Genomic DNA, 16234 nt, shown 5'->3' on the forward strand with positions numbered 1-16234 from the left:
AAAAAAAAAAAGGAGAGGGAGGAATTTTTTTGTTTAAAAAAAAAAAAAAAAAAATTTTTTTTTGGAAAAAAAAAAAAAAAAAAAAAAAAAAAATAATTTTTTTTTTTTTTTTTTTTTAAAATTTGGATTTTAAAAAAAAATTAAAAGATCCCCCTTCCTTGGGGTTTTTCCAAAAAAGGATGGGGCCTAACAGTGGATTAGCCTTTATATTTTTTGATGATTTTCCTAGGTAAATAGTTTGTAGAAAGAGTCCGAACCTCTATGGTTTGCAGTATAGAATTGATACGAATTTCTTTCCTGTGATCATAAATTTTTTTTAGAGGTAAAATAAAAAATAGAAATTTAGCTTTTGGTTTTTAGAGCTTGAATATAAATCACTTTCAGGGAGAAGACCCTTCCTAACGGATTTTCATGTAACTAGGAATTTTGAGTTTGCCTTTATTCTTTGCATATCGCATCGAATCGAGAGATATCATCGGTATTCTCGGGTTATTTTCCCAGCTCTATGTCTTTTCTTTTTTAGAATTTAGTTGCGAGTTCATCATTGATTGAGGAAAATATGCTCTTTTGTTGATGTTAACTATCTGATTTAGCGTCATTACTCGTAGTGATCGAATTTTACAATGAGAATATTATTTCCTTTTCTTATCTCACTAAAACGTCAGTAAATTTACAGGATAATGGAATGTCTCCGGTCATGACGGAGGATGCCCGGAGACGACGGGCGCTTAAAGGTGGAGTAACGTTTAGGATGAAGGAGTTTGTATAAGAGTAAGGAAATTAGGATGCATCCGGCATGAAACGCGAGGATGCCCGGAAGCCACGGACAGGAAAAAGGGAGAAAGAAACAAGAAAAGTTTTTTCAAGGCGGCACCGTGAAGATGCTGTTTCCCTGTAGAGGAAAGCACTTTGAGTTGAATGCAGTAGATTATATAATTTCAAAATTTCGTTTATATAATTCCGTGAAACGCCGATTAAACGATTGATTTAAGGAAAATTAGGATGTCTCCGGCATAACCAGTGGGATGCCCGGAGACGAGGAAATCTGGGGTCCGGCCTATAACTCAGTAAATGAATCTTGTTTTGGATAAAGCAACAGGAGAATGCAAGAGTCTCCCGGCATGAACAGAGGATGCTGGAGAGATCTTTAAAGAAGAGGTACTCGACGCTTAAAACGGATGAGAAGCTATATCAATTTAATTAATGATTATCTTGACGCTTGCCAGAAATAAAGTGATAAGTATTGCAATTTTATCTGACTAGGAAGAGGGAATACTATCAGCAGCATGCCGTTGCTTGACAGTATTAATTATTTATTCATTTTAATCTTTTATTTCTTGTTTCAGGAAGTAAAATGAATGCAAGGAAGGTGAACGAAAACAATTGCAATTTGAAAATGAGAGATTAAAAATAAAGAATAATAAAAGAATCTGGTAACTATACCACCCCGAGATTGACAATTCTGTTTGATTGTAGTGCGAACTTCGTATATGGGAGGTTCCTGGGTCTTTCCAAGAAAATGGACACGGTAAGATATGCACATTAATCAGCTCTTTATTCAAAATCCACCGAGAGGAATAGCACAATTGACAAAAGTTCAACTTAATTATTATTAATGGCTAGAATATACGAATAATAGCGACACTTGACAAACGACTGGTAGCAAGTCCTTTCTAACTGAAAGGTTATTATTACTGTACTGTTACGTCCCCGCCAATAAAAAATTTTTCGAAAATCTTTTATCATTATACTATATCGCGATATTAAAATTTACCAAAACTTATATATATATCAAATAATCTTTACGCTTAACTATTGTTATATATAAACGTTATATATTAATATATGTCCCCTCGCTGACAGCCATATTTGTGTAGTTAACAACTCATTGAAAAAGTCCCGTACCAAGAATGCCTGAAATATTATAAAAGAATATCAATAGAATGTTATAATATTAATCAATTAGTTATTACTCTCTATAAAATTTCGTTATAACAGTGGAACTAAAACCGTAAAAACTAAGGAATAGCAAATATATTTATAAATTATATATATATATAGACACCTAAATCAGAAAGGACCTAACCGTTTATCATTGGAAACTTATTGATAAACTTACATTAAAACTAACTTGAAGAAATGTAAGAATTTCAAATTTACAAATATCTCTCACTATCCGAATAATTAATTGTAAATGAAACAGATTCGAAATAACGAATTCTTTTGTTAACAAAAAAACAATATATGAACATAACAAAAAAAAACAATATATGAAAGAAAAGAAAGAAAAATATATATATATCTTACGTAGAATAGATTTAAAGTTTAAGTTAAAGTATCGTAAAGTGTAAGATCCAAGTTATCCTTCCGATAAGTAATATATAATCCGCACTCTTTCAAATAGTAGAAAATATTTTTCCGCCTCATGACGCGTATACTCGTACATAGAATCCCCGCATTAAGAAATCTGTAAGGAAACCAATCGATATAAGCCAATCTAAATAATCCCATTTTTCCCGTGAGTACAAAAACACTCTTATCATAAGTAGAAATCAAACCTCAAACGATTAACATTAATGGAATTGCTCCACAAACCCTTTTAAAATAATTATTAAACAATATAACACTTAAAGGACCTAACCGTATAAAAGGAGACGCAAAGACTTGGATTACAACAAAAATGGCTTAATACAAATTAAATTATAAAAATAAAACTCTGCACAAAACTAAATAAATCGTCTTTACAATAGTGACATATATATATATTCATATAAAGCCACTCAGTAAAAATACGTACTCATTACATTACGAACAAATAACCGAGAACAAACGTACAATACGTTCAAAAAGGAAAACTATAACTCTTATACATGACACTTTTAATAATAAACTCTAATACCGTGACCAACAGATTTGTTGAATTAGAATTTACATTTTTAAACAAGCCTAAATACCGCTTCTTATTATACAATATATATCTGAAATTTTTGGTGTCTAACATTCCATTACTATTTAGGAGAAACTATAAGACTCAATAATTACTCAAATTATACTTTACTCAAAAATATACATATGACTACACATATATATATCGGATCACGATTAATTCTAATTAACATATTATACATAATATTAAAATAAAAATCGCTATATTTGATCCCTACTAACCTAATTATTAAACAAGACATACACATAGATACACAAAAATGGAACACAAAATGTACCTGATCATCAAACAAAATTTATAAATATAATGACTTAAATTCAAGAGAATAAATTAAATAAAATTATAAAATCGTATCTGTTTTCTATTTGATCTGTCGTGATAAATAAAAGTCCCTAATTAGTCTTTATGACATACAGAATTTATTAAAATAAATATAGTATGTGTTAACCAGAAATTAATAAGAGTTTTTTTTCAATGAAAATAATTGTTTATAAACCATTTTGTTGAACCAAAAAGAATAAACAAAAAATGTAATAATAAGAACGTCTATCCATATATATATATCGTTGAAATCTTGTAGCACAAATTATAAGCTTGAAACATCCCTCTTTTTCCACGTAAACTCTCTCTTAAATGTAGATCTTCAACCACTAGAACCTGAAAAAGAACAATCGTAATAATAAAAGGTCTAATATACAATTTCTTATAAAATAATTGAAGAGGATAAGACCCTCCAAGATAATATAATCAAAATATAAAAATTCACAATTTAACGCTTGCACATTAATTTTAATTATTTTCATAGCAAATGTCCAACCAATAACTAAGGATACAAATTTTAATAATATGTACATCGGACACATGCATATATTACATAACCCAATTATAATATAAATACGCGTAAGGCAAATTACTAACAATAATAGTCAATCGCCACGTTATAGAAAATTAAATTCGTATAATTAATATATACATATTATGGAATCCCTTGTAATAACAAAAGAAATAATAAGTTAACATTATAAATATATACAATAATCATACAAAAGGGAAACATTTACGCTCACTTATGTAATTTCTTTATGATTATCAAACCATAAATATGAAATGATTTATAAGCTTCCTTTTCCCCAATGAATATATATATATATATTCTCTAGTACGTGTAGGAAAAATATATAATAAAAATATAATTAAATAACACATACACGTAACATATATAAACACGACGATTTTTGTCCTACACGGATATCGCGAATAAACTAAGACAAAATAATAATCCCTTGGGAAATCAATGCTTGACCAATGAGAATTTAATAAAAATATTTTCAGCAACAGTATTCCTAAACAAATTGTAATAAATTAGATAAAATCATTTTGATATATGAAAAATCGAAATCTTAATGCATTAAAATTTAAAATTATTATATGAGTAATGATAATTCAATATTTCATTTATATAAAGCAAAAGTAATCGACGTTTTATAAAATCTTATTGTATGCCGTTTATAAAATTAACATCTTAAGACATACCAAACCAATATTAAAATTTTTTGATACATATACGTAACACACTTCTTGTTAGTTAATAATATAATTTTTAAAACCTTGTATTCCTTAATTACCTCTAAAAGGAAATTAATAACTAACAATCAAGATCTATTATAAAAATCCCGCGATGTGAGCGATTTTTAATAATCATCCACCTCGACATCGACAAATCCAAATATCATTCAAAGGTAAAGCCGCGGTAAGTCCTGCACCTGAAAAAGAAAATTTAATAATTAAACGAATCTCAAAATTTTTAATTGAAACATCAATAACAAAATATAATTGGAAGAATCAAATATTAACGATAAAATTAATAATTAAATTTTAGCGACAAACTTGAATAAATTACTTGCAGAAATTGATTAAATAATTAAATATGCATAGGACGTGACAGGCAAAACATATTATATAAATCACAAAGAGCAACACAAATCGCCTTTAAATAATTAAAAATATAATAATTAAATATTTCAAACGTGTTAACAAATATAATAACATAATATTAATAGGTACGTCTTATAGCAGTACCATTAAAAATACTTATATAATCAAAATCCTTACAACAACCGATGTTTAACTAAAAACATATATATTATATATGTTTATTATATATATTATATAAAATTATGCGTTGAAATAACCCCTGTAATTTTCGACGTAGAAATGTTGGATTCATCAACAACTCTTCTTCCCCGTAATATAAATATATGTACGCTCCCATTCGGTAACTGTAAAAAAGAAATAAAACAATAATACAAAATAGAAGCCAATTACTTAGCGTAGACTTTGTCAGGATATTCGATTAAACGAATAAAGATTAACGATAAAAATCTGACGACCTTCTAGTAGCTTCCCCGGTGATTATTCTAGCGTAAAATTTGACGGCAACCCCATGAACAAAAATTTAAAATGTTTTAACTTCGGATATCTTTACAATAGAGATTACTAAGGGCATAATTGTGATCCCATTACAAGTAGTCAACGTACTAATCGATTAATTTAATCAAAAATAAAGTACACGTCCTAATATGCTCCCGTATTAGTTTCTAAAATAACAGTCCCTTACTCACTAGAAGGTATAAATATGATGCTAACAATCAAATTTACCAACAAAAAGTGTTGTAACTTCGAGAATCTTTTACAATAGAATTATAAAATAATATAATCATGATACCATGACCAAAGTAGATCACCACACTAGTCGACTAATTCATCAAAAAAAATGACGTCCAAATTTGGGTGAAAATGCTCTCGTATACATCTCTGGGATAATAATTCCAACATATTGGGTATATAATTGTAACCCCTCACGACGATAATATTTTATTTTCCATTGGACCATCGATATACTGCTCCCAGTATAACCTATAAACATAACACCAAATAAATAACAGCTATGCATTAAATAATAATCGCGATACTAAATAATCGAAATACAAAAACAAAATCGTAATAAATATCAACGAACTCTCCCTCTAAATAATATCATTAAAATCAAAATTACTAGTATCCGACTTAATATCGTCACAAGGATAACCATAACAAATACAAGAATAATAAATGTTAAAATATTTTATAATAATATAATTTAAGTGCCATTGAATTAATTACAAGATATATATATATTAATTCCAAACTAACAATGAACATTTAATAAATATCCCATGAAACCTGTAAAGACAAAATTATAATAAAAACGTAAGATAATAATCAAAACTTAACAATTAATAAAACTAATAAATTAAATAGTACTAATAGTTCACTATGATTAAAATTGAAATGATTTAAATATAAAAATAATAATATAATACTAATAACAATAATAATAACAATAATGAATTCGCATAAATTTTGATAAAACTTACCCTTAGAAATAATAATATATCCTTGACCATCAACATTTTAATTCAGCACTGCTTGTTTTCTTGCTAAACCTGTTGACACCTAAAAACAAATAAAAATGAATAATTGTTCTTAGACCATAAATTAATAAAAATATTAATGATTAAAAAATTTCAGAAACAAAATTTTGGTAGTAAATCTAGCTTCAAATTCTACAAAATAATTCTAACAATATACATATGAATATATATATATATATATATATATATATATATATATGTGTATATATATATATGCATCCACTCTTATAACCAATAATAAATGAATAATAAAACCTTAACAAATAAAATATTCACTTATAATAAGCTAATAACGAAATTTAACCAAAATACTAGCGACCCATAACACAAATAATAATTTAAAGTGATCTTACCTGAAAATCAAATAAGAAAACATATATGGCGAAGTCACATGACCCCCTCCTGGATGCCTGAAAAATTAATGTAAAATAATATTTGGTCATAAGAATAATAATTTCTAACACGAGGCTGTCAATATTTTATAAAAATTTGCAAAGCATTAAGTATAACAAAATGGATAGCATATATATGCTTAAGGCATATACACATGAGCCAATGAAAAGAAAGAAAAACCAACTAGCATGAATGAACAAAAATGATATAAAATTTAGATTAAATTAATTAAAAAATCAGAATAAGGCCAATAAACACCATCAAAAATCAACCATGAACATTTACGATCACACTCTTCTATATATGAATGCATGTACCAAGCCTTATAAAATATTAACACTTCATATAAAAAGTTTTCAACTATAATAATCCCCTTTTTTCAAGTACTTTAATGACAAAATTTCATAATACCAAACCTTATTAAGTATAATTATGTCAGAATATTACTTACTAGTAAGTCTTCATATGACGAAAATAAATGGACACCCTATATTCGTGTTCCTACTCACCGGGTACCCCCCTGGCAAAAGTATCACCTGAATTAATAAAATAATAATATTAAGGATGGACATCTATAGCTACTATGAATATAAAATGTATATACACAATTGTAAAATGCACGAACATTCACATATGAGCACTCTTATACGTATATATATATATATATATATATATATATATATAATATATATATATATATATACGTGCATATGAACATATGCAAATTTAATAATGTAAGACTAAAATCTTCCGAGAAATGAATAAGGCCCAGCTGCATAACGTGTGAAATAACACTCAAAAATTAGAATCTAAATTTAAAAACCTTATTAAATAAAAATAAAGAAAATTTCAACAATGAATATAATGACAGCAACTTCTTACCATGCATAATATACATATATCATTAAGTCAAAGGAAATAAAACGTGAAAACACGAGAGAAATAGAGAAATAATACGTGTACTTACGAATAATATTGCACAAAGAATATTATGCGTATAACTCTACGAGTCGAACAAGCGTGCAAGGCCAAGTCCAGCACGTCGCGTTATCTCCATTGGAATTTTTAAACATCCTCTCCCGACCTAAAGGCAGAGGGAAGATCTAAATTCGCGCTCGCATGAATGCAAACCAAATTAATACATCGACTTCTCTTTTATAATTAAGCATTAACAAAGTATTCTCTATTAATATTATACTATTATCCAGTATCATATACCTCTATATACATATATATGCATACTATATGTAACATATGAACTGACTACATATACACATATGCATACATATTTTATAACGAAATCCAATAAAATAAAAGTAGAGACGTAATAAACAATCGTCAGGACGAAAAATTAACATATATTAATAGATAAAAATATACACCTTTATATATATATGCATACTATATGTAACCTATAAATCGAATAAATTTACATATACGCATATATATTTTATAACCAAACTCAATAAAATAACGGTATAAATACAATAAATACGCGTCGCGATAGAAATTGACACATATATATATTAACATGTCCAACAATATCCCCATATATATGCATACTATATGTGACGTGTAAATTGAATAAATTCGCATATACGCATATATACTTTATAACAAAATCCAATAAAATAAGGGTATAAATATAATAAATAAGTTTCGCGATAGAAATTAACATATATATATTAACTTGTCCAACAATATCCCTATATGTATATGCATACTATATGCATATACATTTTGTAACAAATTTAACAATAAAACAAAGGAGGAGATATAATAGACTGCTACCGCGACAAAATTAATCAGCACACAAAACATATATATATATATTACGAATATTAACAAATAATTAATATTAATAACCCCAAGATTTTATACAATAATTATTAATCTTATACGATGATTATTAAATACGATTCAGTAAAAACTTGCTGAAATCAATTTTCATAAGCAATATGCGAATACATATCTATACATATATATATATATATATATGTGCTAATATAAAAGTCGCCCAAATGGAAATCTTCAAAGAATAAAATATTGTCAGAATCAAAAGACCTCTTGAATAAAAGATCACGGTAGAGCGTGCAATGAATTCTTCGAGCACATCCGTCGTGATCATTCTTAGAAGTAAAACGAGCCGCTTTTTCATACGTTGTTCCGAGAATTGTAAGAATAAAATTTCTTTTAGCGACATAATAACTATTAAGCGAAGCGATAATTAATTTCCATATATTCTTATTGTAAAATTTATTGTAATAATAATGGCTTAACGCATTAGAATTTATTAAAATATTATTCATAGGTTTGAGTAATTATTAAAAGTCGACTTTGAAAATTTTAAAATATATACATATAAAACCACAAAAATTCTAATTGTTGAAGCCTTTATTAAATAAATAAAAATATATCTTGTAAATGATAAATCTCAATAATTAGTCTTAAGATAATTATTAAACCTGGGAATAATACATGTAATATGCCAGGTTAATCCGCGTAAACGAATTTTAAAAGGTAATTCATTTAAAAAATATTACTGTTACTAATGTGTCTTATAAAGAGAAAGAATGCGGTGAGCATTCTTTGAAGGACACCCAGCAGATCTATTTTTAGAAAAAGAGATAAGCCATCTTCGCATCCGTTGCGTTAGAATCTGCAATCCAAATGCTAAATTTTTCTTTACTAATTATTACTAATTATTAATTTACTAAATATTAATTAATTACTAATTATTAATTTTAACTATATACGCACCATTGTAAAAATCATTGTAATAATAATGGTTTAATACATCAGAATTTACCAAAATATCACTTAAAATTTAAACAATTGCTATAAATCGAACTCAAATTTTCTAATAACATAAATACGATATTATAAAAAATTCTGATTGTTAAAAATCATTATTAAAAATTATTCTAAAATTATTTAATAGATCTAAGACTCAAGACTTGCAATCCCTACCACAAAACTCTCACCCACCACATCGCAAACTCATAGCAGGAAGGGATAGCCCCAGCAGCCGACCCACCAATCACCAAAGAGGCCCACCTCTTCTCCCTACTGTTACGTCCCGCAACAAAAACACTTATGAATAAATTTTTTCTTTTATTTTCTATTTCTTTCCTTAATTATGTTATAAAGAAGATTAATCTTTACTATAAAAAGAGTCTAGTGAACGTACATATACCGTACTACTAATAATCTCTATAATAAAATTTCGCTATACCAGTAGACCTAACCGAAAAACCAGCTATATAGTAGTGATAGATAATATACATATATACAAATAAAATTAACAAAATGAACCTAACCACAAGTATCAGAAATTTATTGGATAAATCGTAATTAATCATTAAATAAAAGGAGAAATTATAAAATAAAGAATTCTAGAAATCATATACACATGTATATATATCTTTATTAGCTGATTAATATAACAAAATTCAACAAAGATTCATTTTGTTAAATAAAAATAAAAATACTAACAAGTAAAAAGAAAATAAATGCTTACAATAAACTTAAGCTTCTGTCGAAATGTAGTAAGTAGAATCAGCTATCTTCCCAACGCATATATGCGATTCATGTCCTTCGAAAGAATGCCTTTCTCCTCGTTATAAATGTATATAATTCCATCTGGAGAATCTGTGAAAAATTAATTAATATAAGCTAAAACCAATAAATTCCATTTAAACATTTTCTTCAAGCAAAAGAAATAATTGTCATCAAAAATTTAAAAGTTCTCAACAATTAATATAATAAGACTATTTTACAAAATAATGATAAAGGAAAATAATAAAATGTAATATAAACTCGGAAACTTAACCATATAAAACAAAATCAATATAAGAATTTAATTTATATACTTGAACCCAATAAAATTCATATATAAATAAATTTAACAAATACTCTTTACATTTCACGATATACATATAATAAACAATAACATTTTATAAAGAATTAAAATACTAAGTATAATATCAATACATATGATATAACTAATAAAATGAATAATTATATGAATACTAGACATCTTTATTAACAATATTATTAAGTAGCTGATAGTCTGCATGAATAATCAAAATTATCAATAGTCATTAAGGAATATCCATGAAAATTCAAATACGAATATAAGGTATAAACCATTAACTACATATATAATATATGTGAAATACACGCAATAAAGTTTCGTAAAACGAATATTTAAAAATAAAATACTTAATTCAACATCAGTATGTTGACGCCTTCTCAAATCAATGTAATAAATTTTAACAATTCAATTAGAACATTGTCTGAGTAAATTAAAAATTAAAATAACAATTAAATATCTCGATATAACAAGCAATTTTGATCTCCAGAAAACTCAATAAACATTTCACATAAAACCTATATATACATATATACAATAAATAATAATTTTATTCAGTTAAATGATTAATTTAAAATTTCGAACAATAAATATTAATATAAATATATTAACCAAAGAATGAATTTAACACTTACATCTTTCATTACAAGAACAGTATTCATAAAATCCTAACTGGTAGAGATCAATTGAAATATTGAATAATAGTATATAGCAATTCTCTTTTCAAAAAGACCATTTTGATTCTGAGAACCTGTAAAAGAAATAAAATAATTAATATACATATTAAAAATAATAACTATTATTCTACATGGACATTATTGAAATAAATGAAATAAAGAAAATAACTACTCATTCAAAGATTCAACATTTTAATAATTAATTAAAATAAAATAGAAGACTTTTAATTATACGATCATTTTAAATTAATGATTTTATCAAATATACTTATATATACATATATATCATAAGTAATTTATTATGCAAAAGTTAAAACTAATAAATCAATAATAAAAAATTATAGAAAATAAAACTATTGAACAAATAATATACACGTATGTAAAAATATAACATATGGTAGTAACAAAATTTATAATTGAATCAACTAATTATGCAACAAAAAGTATTTCGGCATTAATTCAATTAAATATAATAAATTCAGTATCGCAAGAATAATAAGTTAATTAAATAACTACCTAATAATTTAAATCAATCTCACTTAAATATCAAATAAAATGTCTCTCGGAATAAATATCTATATGTGGTATAGTTATCCATAATCCCAGCGCTGTTTGACTTCAAATAATGATATCTGAAAAATATTTAATAAAAGAATATTTGTTCATAATCACACAAAAATACTATAAATAATAATAAAACGAACAAACAAATTAATTAATAACCAAATGAACATTAACAAAATAAATAAAGAATTAAATAATGAATTCATGTGTATATTAAAAATTAAAAACTAAGAAAATTTAGAAAAAACTCAATATTAAAAACGAGACTATAATTATACAAAAATAAATATATACATACAATTAAATAAGAAAGCAAAAATCAATTAAAATAAAAATTCATACTTAACTCTTTGTCCCATGCAAAAGCCTCTTAAAAGACGTTCAATGCCAACATTGCGTGTCTCGTTATCTTCCCTCTGGCATGTATGATTTCATCCTATGACTTCACCCTCTGATTCAACGCGAGAACTGTAACAAAGAAATTATAAGTGAGAAATAATATCGATCATATAAGAACACAATAAAAATTAATAAATTACTAATTATCCATAAGAATTGTTATTAACAGCAAAAATATAAACCCGTGCATTCTAAATATTATTTTCAAAATAATAAATACATCGACAATAAAATAATTCAATAAGACAAATTAATAAACGACACACTTTATTAAAATCATGCATTTAGAAATTAAATTTATTTAATAAAATAAATTCAATAATGAATAACTACAAATAATACAATATTATAATTAAAGAAATCATTTAATAAATGTAAAATTCTATACTCACGCTTTATTATATAGAAAATATTCAAGGCCTCTTAAAGATCAACCTTTGCACATTTAGTGAGCGTGACATTAATTGTATTACCCAGTCTGAAACACCCGGTGTATAATATATATAAAACCTAATAATAATTAATATTTCAGAAGAAAATCTATTGCGTGAATAATTCAGCATGCAATTTATAATACAGTCTATAGGCATTGTGCGAAAGAAAGGCACTCTTATCTCCCCTCATATTTTTCTGCGCCGACCGCCTTATCTCCCCCTTGGTATGCGAACCAAGACAATAGAGAACTTCGAATAAAGAAATTAAAATAAGACTTTGAATTAACTTCGAGTAATAAACTTCTCTTCACACGAAATAAAATTTATAATATTCATAATTATTAATATTTAGACTTTATAAAACTTCATGTAACATATATATATATATATATATATATATATATATATATCATTCGAAAGATATAATTCGAAATTTATTATTTAAACAAATTAATTCATGCATATATATATATATGAATAATTAAAAGAATATTATTCTGTATGAATGAAATTATTAAAGACTATTAGAGCGTCATAAATAAGTCCGGCGTACCGTCTTATCTCCCCTATTTCTTTGTTATCTCCCCTTCAAAATGCGACGTCTCAAGACCAAGCGCACTCGAAATAATAGCACGAGAATAATAGCATGCATAAAGCTGTTCTCAATTTTATTAATATTAATGAATAAAAATCTTAATTTATTTTCACAAATCAAATTTACATATACATAAATAACAAAGATGCAAAGCATATGTATATGAATATTACTAATAATTATTCAATTATTAAGGTCTATTAATTTAGCATTTATTATGTATACATTATAAATAATTTTTCTTTTAAATAAATAAATTTATTAAATAAAAAGAATAAATGCACACATACGTATATGCATATACATATATATATATTTATGTATATATATGTATCTTTATTAAAAGAATAAAATTATTGAAATAAAATTATTGCATGCAATTATTGAATGCGAAATTATAAAAGTATAAGAATAGTATTTACCGAGTGACTCAGTTATCTCCCCTATTGTTCTCTTATCTCCCCTTCATCCGGTGCAGCTGCGCTCCGAGCTTATCTCCCCTTCATCCGGTCGCCGCATTCCTTTCTTTGTCCGCTGTGACAGATTAAAATAATATTATAATTTCGAACTCTTAGCGTTAATAATTATTATTCTTCATTATAAAATTATTATTTTATGATCAACGATTATTACTAACAATTTATAATTATATTATGCAATTAATCTTTTATAAAATTATGTTAAACACATTATTTTTGTTAATAACAATGTAATTACAATGATTTGAGGCACCGGAATTTGACGATATTATTAATAATTATTTTTTATATTATTACACAATAGTTAACGATTACTTTTAAACAAAGCATTTTACAAAGATTATTCATGTCTTAAATGATAAAGAAAAATTCACTGATTCAAAAAAAATATAAATATATATATTGCAAAAATTCTGGAAGCTAATAAATTATTGTAAAAGGACTTACCGTTATAATTATATGAACAATGTCTCGACGCACAAGCACAACTGACAGCTCCGCGGTCCCCCACTACGTACCGCGCGCCCACTACGTCATAGCGCGCTTGAAGAAGAGAGACAGCACTAGCGACGGAACAGCCAATGCGCTTCTCTTACCACCTCTAACGCCTGCTTCTTACCATCTCCAACGCCTGGAACAGAAGTGGGAGTCGACAGTATTTCAAGGAGTGAACCACAGACCGCAGTCGCTAGTTACAGTCCACAGAGAGTAGTTGCAAGTTGCATGCGCCGTCTTGTGCGCGCTTTTCATTCAGTCAGTCATTAGCAGTCAAGCTCACCGGACACATACATAATAAGAACTTAGTCGCGATTCTAATTTTTCTTTTGAGACTTAGTCTCTAGATATAATAGAATTGTATAACAAATAGTATTCAAATAAAAGTGATTTTTACTCACCATCTCCGATCTTCTGCCAACTTCTTGAATCGCCCTGTCACTTCTCCAAATCTCCACCGAGGTAGAGCAGTTTTGAGAAAGAACAGCGGTCCTCTTGTACATCTGCGAATTCCATCAACCGGTAAGTAATAAAAATTCAACAATCAACTAATTATTTCTTTAAGAACTCAATTTTAATCTTGCATGACAACTCAACTATTCTTACTACTTTAATAATTTTTCCTGAACCATACCTTATCATTGCACAGACTTTTAGTTTTCTTTGTGATTGAAATTCCAATTTCAACCGGTCCTCAGTATTAAATACTTAGAGCGTAGCGCCGTTCTGGTCAGTCACTTGATGTGCATTGGGTAGCATACTACTCCTCTGCCGTTTTCATAAAGAGATTCTTTTGAAGGATTTCTTTATGGACTCTGAGCCGCTGTGACGGGACGTCTTGCACATCGATACTCGACCTCGAATGAAAGACTGGCTCTTAGAGGATCTGTCGAAATAATAGATTTTATGCACTGGCTTATAATTTAACTATTAAAATATTCAATTAATTTTATACTTACTTAATATAAGCCAGCCGTTTTTATATCTATGTCATTCAGTGACATAGTCTGTATCCATATATCCCCTCCAGTCTAGACACTTCTGATCGAACCTGAGAATTTTAAACAAAATTAACAATTCATAATTATCATTCAATATATTTATATACACATTTTAACAATTTTAATACGAAAACATATACTTCAAATATTATGAATATGTCGAACAATTTAATGTATTAAAACTTTATTTTACTATTCTCTTTTATATCATTGGTTCAATATTTAATTCGTATTTTTACTTACCCTGACGCTTTCTCTTCCGAATATCTTACAGACTCCATTTTTCAACCTCAACTATGCTCTCGTATTCTTATTAAATCAAACATCCAACTCATTTATTTTATTTTATTTTCTTAACAGGACATACACACTGAGAGTGTATATTTTTATCCTTTATTAATCTAAATTACTACATCATCGTAAGTAACCATCATACTTAACAAACTACCGTTAACACGCACATTTCCATACTAAAATGAACCACCTTTGTAGATGGTAAATTCACGTAGAGTTGATCAGATAACCAATAGAATCTCGGTTCGCGAAGGACGCGTCCGTAGGCGTGAACAGATTCGCCAACGATTTATAAGGAGCGGCGTAACCATTCCTCGCCAGCTTTTTGTAGATGTCGATGACATCCCTATAGAAATTGAAACCGCAATCAATAACCACGAGGAATCGGAATTCGAGCTATTATTCGCACCTCTCTCTCTGGATCCGTCGGAGATTCCAGAAAATCACGAACACGACCCGCTTGAGGAACCCAGCAACGAACTTAACAACGACATAGCGGAAATCGATTCCGATAATCTTAGTGAATGCTCCACAATCATCCTTGATGAAGTAAACTCAGAAATTTTATTCAGCGCATGGGAAAGGAATGCTGAAATTCATTCGTCAAGA

Source organism: Camponotus floridanus, unplaced genomic scaffold (assembly GCF_003227725.1).
Source record: "Camponotus floridanus strain SB8 unplaced genomic scaffold, Cflo_v7.5 scaffold290, whole genome shotgun sequence".
Taxonomy (NCBI): domain Eukaryota; kingdom Metazoa; phylum Arthropoda; class Insecta; order Hymenoptera; family Formicidae; genus Camponotus; species Camponotus floridanus.